The 7743-nt window shown below is 32.6% G+C and overlaps 1 pseudogene; it reads right to left on the bottom strand.

Moving 5' to 3' along the window:
- Positions 1–5409: 5409 nt before the first annotated feature.
- Positions 5410–7306, bottom strand: LOC125820573 (auxin-responsive protein IAA1-like; annotated as a pseudogene).
- Positions 7307–7743: the final 437 nt, after the last annotated feature.

The following is a 7743-nucleotide window of genomic DNA, read 5'->3' as shown; positions in this document are numbered from 1 at the left end:
CTGTGCCATCCGCGCCGGCAGCTGCTGTTGATTCCAGTCGGAGTGCTGCCAGCTGCTGGAGTTGCTGTCCAGATGCTGCTGGTGGTGTTCCTGCGAAGAGAGGAGAGAAAAAAAAAAAAAAAGAGAAAGGGAGAAAGGAAGGAGAGGCGGAGGGAGATGAGAGGGAAAGAAGAGAGGCGGCTGCCACCAGCAGGTGGTAGCCATTGTCGCCGGAAAAAAGGAGATGGAGGTGGGTGAGGCGGCTGCTGGTTTAGAGAGGAAGAGAATGAATGAAAGTTTTTTTAGGGTTTCTTTTGGAGTCTTTAGATATTAAAATAGGAAGGTTAAGGAGAATTGATCTGAACCGTAGGATTAGTTTAAATGAGCGGCTAGGATTTAACTTAAAAAAAATGGACGGATGAGATTAAATGGAATCACAATTCTGAAAATTAGATTGAGAATTGGAATGGCCAAATTTGTAATAAAATTAGCTAGAATTGAAATGAAAGGGTGCCTATAATTGAAATAAAAATTTGAAATTGAATAGGCTAGAATTGGTGCCTATAAATGATTTTGAGGAAAATTTAAGAAATGCTATTCAATTATAATACTACAAATATTATAATATTTTTTTATATAATTAACATCACTTAAAATTTAAAACATTTGAATAAAATAATTACTTTGAGTTTTAAAATATCTTAATAATATTTATGATAATTTTATAAAGCACACATACTAAAATGTACAATTTTTAGACAAAATCAACTAAAATTTAGAACTCGAAAATATATTTTAAAAAGCGTATTTAATCGGATAGCATTTCCAAAATTGTTAAAGGTCGGTCAAAATTGGGTGTCAACACTAATCCCCAAGAAAATTCTCATGTAATTCACACTTTTCTTATAGTGGACATAGGTAACATCAACGATATTCCTTTAGCCATCATTATTGAAACATATAGAAAGATTAGTTTGAGCAGTAATTTCAGGGCCGGCTCTTGCCTATGAATTTTTAGGCCAATGCCTCCAATTTTTGGGGCCTCAAATTTCTATTAAAAAAAAATTATGTTTAATTTTTTCATGAAAAAATTTGATTATTTATAATAAAAAGTATATATATATATTCTTCGCTAACTCACATTATTTGTCCTTTTTAACTTCGTATGTACTCTATTTTTTCAATTTTTTTATAGTTAGAGTAATATTTTGTAAAAAAAAATCAATAGCCGAAAAGTGTTGAACAAAGTAAATTACAAATTATTTTTTTTATTTCTTCGTAACTTTTCATATTAAAGTAGGGTATACCAAGTTATCAACTTTTTGAATCAGATTCTATGATTCTAAATCTCATCTTTATTTAAAATTTATCAACTTATTACTTATAAAACTATATTATTGATTCATATAATAATTGTCTCAATAAAATGATGTTTTTCAATGTTGAATTGATAAAGTCTTGCTTAAAAATAATAAGTAAAAACAGTATTTGAAAAAATCATTTATAAAAAAGATATTAAGGAATAGTTTGCATCTAAAAATTTAGAAAAATAAATAAATACAGATAAAATTTATTTAAATTTTAGGCCTCTAATTAAAATTTCGCTTTAGGCCTCGAATTATGTTGAGCCGCCCCTGAGTAATTTAAGCAAAATAAATTTGTTTCCTTGACGCTCTCCTTTTTTTTTTATTTTTTACTCTTAAAAATTGTTATCTCGAATATCTTTATCGATTTTTGCTAGCTAGATGGCGGACTTCATGGATGCCAATGACCATGACGACCCTAAAGGGTTATTTACTTGCTATCCAAAAAATTCAAAATTTAAATTTGACGAATTAAATTTTTGATTTGTTAGTTCTTGAGAAAATGATCAAATGCCCTCCTAATCTATTATCGAATTTTCAATTACACATTTAAAATTTACGGGAGTCCTATCACCCCTCTGAACTGTTTTAAAATAGAATAAATAAACCCTTAATGCTGAGTTGGCTGAGAAAGTGTATTTCACTCTCTTTGAGAGAGCGAAAAGAGAATAAATAGGGATACTTTTATGTTTATTTCATATTTTTATTTTATTTTCTTTCTTTTTCTAATTAAATTAAAATAATCTCCCTCACCCCACCCCACCCCAACCCAACTGCCCCACACTTCTTCTTCTTCTTCGGAAAAACTACCTATATAGACATACTTTCATACCATAAATACATATATTCTTACTAGTTTAAAAATATTACTTATAATACCATTTTTTTAATAAATATACCGTATCTTTTAAAAAATTTAATCAAATACACAATTCCATTAAAAGTGGTAATTAATAATTATCCTAACATTATACTTCCTTAATTATTGAGACTTTTTACAATTTAAATCAATTTCTCTCTTTCCAATTTCACTGTTTCCCTCCCCAGTCACACGTCTCCTTTGTATCTTTACCCATACCTACACATTATTATCCCTCATCTTCCATTACCCCTTCTTCTCAACCTACTCAATGCATATTTTGGATGTAAAAATTTCATACCCAACTTTACAAAAGCAGCATTATATATAGAGGTGAAGTATTTTATTTTTTTTGGTTGATGTATTTTTGTTTGACACCATTTTCATGTATCTAATTCACAGATGTAGTAGTTTCAAAGTTCAAATTTAAGATTTTTTCATTGGTTGAATTTGTTAGTTCTTCATACTATTTTAATGGTTGATTAATATTGACTTTCATTTTTATTTGTATGTTTTCGTTAACAATGTTGCGATGGTTGCAAGTTTTGACTATTCATCTTCCAACATTCGAGCGGAGAGTAGAACTAAGTTTAGGAACAAATTAAAATGGTTGACTATTCATCATGTATCTCGCGAGTAATGACACATGTATCTCAATTACTCCGTTGATTAAGGAAATAAGTTACAACTAATTAATTTAAACAAATAAAATATGTATCTCAATTTTAAAATTCGGCAGGCGCCTGTATCTCCCAGATTCAAACTCATGTATCCTAAGTACAAAATATGGTAGATACTTGTATCTCAATTACTAATCTAATTTAGGAAATCAGTTACAACTAATTAATTTAAACAAATAAAATATGTATCTCTATTTTAAAATTCGGCACATACATGTATCTCGTAGATTCATACTCATGTATCCTAAGCACGAAATATGGTAGATACTTGTATCTCAATTACTCCTCTAATTTAGGAAATCGGTTACAACTAATTAATTTAAACAATAAAATATGTATCTCGATTTTAAAATTCGGTAGATACATGTATCTCGCGGATTCATACTCATGTATCCTAATAAGCATGAAATATGGTAGAGGAAGTAATATTTGAAACTATTGGGAATTTTAGTAATTAGAACCTAAACTAGTGGGATTTATGTAGTTTGCCCTTCTTCTTCTTCTTCACACTCACCCTACACCTCTTCTTCTTTTCACACTGTTGCTTAATTTTTATTTTTCATCACAAATCTCTACAAAAAATTTCAGGAATTCTACATATTAACCGTCTTTTACCCATAATCAAAGAACCTTTAAACAAATTTAGTTATTACTCCCAAATCAAAGTAATAAAATAAAGAAGTTAAAAAATCAATTTTTTTACCGAAACATTTCAAACAAACATAGAATTTTCAATTTTCAACACTTTCACAAGCTCTTCTCTCAAACGCTAATTCTAATTTCACATTCTTGAATTTAACCACAAATTGGGATATTTTCGAAATGGGACATAAAAAATTCAATTGGGTCATAATTTTTTCAATTGGATAAATTTCAATGTTTTAATTTGGTTTGTTACTTTCACCAACATTAAGAAAAGAAAGAAATTGAATTCAAAATTTATGGCATGCCCATATACTACTTTGGGTAAATCCCTTCATAAGCCCCCAACATAAGTAAAATGTGTAACAATGAACTTTGAGAGAAATTGTGGGGAATAGGATAAAGATATTGGTCATAGAAATTTTTACTCGTCGAAAAAAATTTACCGTCTTTTCTCTTGCCGGAATGTTAATGGATGAGAAGTGGGTTTGACAATGGTGATGTTCTTAATGATAATGGAGGGTTTCTAATGGGGCATATAATAATTTTAAAAAAAGTAGGAAAAATAATTCATTTATTATATTTATTAGGTGGCATTGACATGGCGCTGACGTGGCACTGACATCGCATGTGCATGTGTTACACCACAATACACATGAGTGACTATGTCATTTTAGGGTGAAATTTATTTCCTTATAAAATAGTTCAGGGGGTAATAGGACCCCCGTGCAGTATGAGTGCATAGTTGGAAATCCGACCATAGGTTGGAGGGATTTTTGACCATTTTCTCTTAGTTCTTTGTTCGAAACTATTACGTACAATATGTATACCTCTAGGAATTAGAGTATACATGATATTGTTTTTTTCCTTTTAATTTTTTTAAAGGAGAGTATGGATGGGCTTCTGTTGCCCCTAAATAGACACAGATTCCAAGCCCATATAGCTTTCATTGGGCTTTGAATAAAAAAGAATTGGGCTTTAGCTTTCATTGCTTATGTGCTTTGCTCTCAACTAATTTGGATTCAAAATGTTTTATTGCATTTTCTCCATTGAGCATATCTTTAAAGTATCTTTAGTTTGCACCAGCAGTTTCCTTTGAATTATAGGAGAAATCAATAAACACAGTTAAACTATAATTTCTTTTAAGTTTCATACCTCAATAATTCATTGTTCTCTTTACCTACTTATGTCATCACTCCCTTTATATTAACACACCTCGATGCTGACTTGACCAAATATTGTTCCCACTTGACAACAAGTGTGTGTGGGCCAACTTAGTATCGAGGTATATGTGTTTTATTACAAAGAGAATCAAAATTTAGGTAGGTAAAATGAAATAATGGATAGTTGAGACATGAAACTCGTGAAAATGTATTCTTTTTTAAAATCATTAACTCATTTACTAATCCCAAAAAAATAAAATTAACCTCTAGTCGTACCAGGAAAAAGAGAGGCACTCGACTAGAAGGAGTGGATGATAAGCACAAAGGAAAGACTGTGCATGAATTCTTCTTTGATTGAAGGAACGAGACAGAAGGAAATCAGAATTACATATCCTTCACACATTATTTTATCAAGTTAACGACATTTTTTTTCCTAATTTAATTTTACTCTCGTTATCCTTAGTATTAATTAGTTAAAAAAATATTTGAAGTTTAATTGAAAGAAAAGATCCAAGCTTTTCAAACTAATATTGAACAAAAATATCATGCAAATCATGTATTAGTCTACTAGATGATCTCTCTCAACATGTGATCCATTTCCATGTTTTCTTTTCATAATTATCAATTGATTCATTTCCATATTGTATTGTCATAATTATTCAATTGAGTTTATTGTTCAAACAAATATCTTAGGTTAACGATTTGTAAATTCAACTTCATCATTTTCATTTTTCACCCTTTCACAAATCGTACAAAAGGTTTTTTTTTTTTTCCGTGGCATTATTCATGATTGAGATCTACAATCGTAACGACAAAAACATACAAGCAAATACAAATACAGTAATAATAATTAAAATCAATCATCTTCACTCACACGGGAAGCATCGTAGCACAAAATAAACTTCTAAGTAATTGCCTAATTATATTCCTGCATATATATATATTACATATCCTACAATTCCTAGAATTAAAGAACGCAAAAGGTAAATAAATAAAAAAAGCCTTGTTCCCCCAAGCCAGTTGGTATTTGTACATGCAGTTATCTTTAGATTAAGCTTCTTTATTTAACTTGAACTCGACGATCTCCCAGGTGTTCTTGGAGCTACACAAACAATTAACAAAAGAAGTTAATACTTAACAATAATTATAATGTAATAAGAAAGAAGTTAATTAGATTAATTACCTAATCCAATAGCCTCCGTGCTCTTCATCAACCTAATTCTCTTACACGTATCAACAAACATTCTGTATAGCAAAAAAAATAAAATCATATAAATAAGCAAAATTAAACATCTATTTCCATGAGAAACTACACAAATCTTAGCAGTTTAGTTAGCTAGCTATCAAAACTGTTAAAAAATAACAAAAGTCCCACATCGATGGTTAATGGGTGGACTCTTTATAAGGCATGGACAATTCTCCTCCCTTTGAGCTAGTTTTTGGAGTGTGAGTTAGGCCTAAGACCTAATTTAACATGGTATCAGAGCAGGGCCCGTCTCACCCGATGTTGGGGCCCCCAAAATAAAAATTGTCCACGCACTAGATGCTAAGCACTGGGCGTGAGGTGGGTGTTAAAGAATAACAAAAGTCCCACATCGATGGTTAATGAGATGGGTGGACTCCTTATAAGGCTTGGACAATCCTCCTACCTTTGAGCTAGCTTTTGGAGTGTGAATTAAGCTTAAGACGTAATTTAACAAAAACTATTATCTTGTTGGTAAGGGTTTAATTCCCCACCTTGTAATCTCCTTCCCTATGATCTTACGAACAAAAAGAAGAAGGGAAAAACATACTTCCATGGAACATCTCCAACAAGCATCCAGTCTCCATCTTTATCTTCATAAGTAGGTACATATTCAACACCATTTGTAAGGTCCATAAGCTTGCTTTCACTTTGAGAATTACCTGAATTACCAATCGATTCATACAAATCAACGAAATTTATTAATTAAAGGAACAAAAAAAAAATGAATCGTCAAAGTATACTTACAGATTGTTAGGCAAGTAAACATGTTTTCTAAAGCATTTAACAGTTTCTGGTATCTGTCATACACTTCCAGATCTACTTTTCTCAAGTAAGGAGCTCCGTCAACTGCTACCTTCACGTATTTGCACTTTTCTATCACGTTTTTTCTGTATGATCTCACCGGCGGCCATCCAACTACTTGTGCCCTAATATCATAATTCACAATTAAATTGTGCATAAATTTGGGAGAGTTAAAAATTACGTGTCTACATGACTTACTTTGCTGGTGGTTTGTTTCCGGTAGAGATTTCGTTTTTCGAGTGATCGTCTTCGCAGATATCACAGCGGCGTTCTCCCCAAGTTGAGGAGCTTCCTAGGCTTAATTCCATACCGTCGGAGATTCCACGTTTTGTACCGGAGATTTGCTTCCGTGATTCTCCGGGTAAACCAAGAGTGAGCTCAGTTTCATTGAAATTGAGGCCGGAATTATCGGTTTCCGTCAAGCCGTTTGCTGATTTGGCTATCTCCGATGACATTTTCCCCCTTTTAGATAGTTTGGTGAAATGAGATATCTTTTGGTGCTTTGAAAAATGCGGTTAGGCCACTATATATATGCTCTCGGGTAGGTGGACGGAGGCTTTCATGTTGGCCATTCTTATTGCGACGCGTGTCTACATATGAACGGTTCAGATTTCTACACGTTCTAAGGGAGTGATTGATGGAAAGGGGAGGAGTTTTTTTTTCTTTTTTGGACAATGTTTCGTATTTACATTAGAGTCCGATTCTTTAAATTTACACTAGATAGGACCTCATTCGAGGAGGGAGAGGAATTTGAATAGAAAGAAAGAGACGGCAGAAAATCCCTATTCATGAAAGCACCTTGTTAAGGTTAGGGGGAAAACGATAGTGCGCACCAGGGGATACAGACTCGACCCGACCCTACCCACTCTGGGGTACCATAGCATGTCAGGAATAGGGGGGGACAAACTGGACGTAACCTCTCCCTTGGTTGGGGGCTGAGTCGCCCTGCCTTTCGATCGATATACAGTTGAGGAGGCCGATCACGAACGCTCATGGGTTCTGTCGAGCT

The sequence above is a fragment of the Solanum verrucosum genome, unplaced genomic scaffold (assembly GCF_900185275.1).
Source record: "Solanum verrucosum unplaced genomic scaffold, falcon-dt-bn FXZP01000117.1, whole genome shotgun sequence".
NCBI classification, from domain to species: domain Eukaryota; kingdom Viridiplantae; phylum Streptophyta; class Magnoliopsida; order Solanales; family Solanaceae; genus Solanum; species Solanum verrucosum.
The sequence above is the reverse complement of the archived record's forward strand: the minus strand, read 5'-3'. Positions and strand labels throughout refer to the sequence as shown.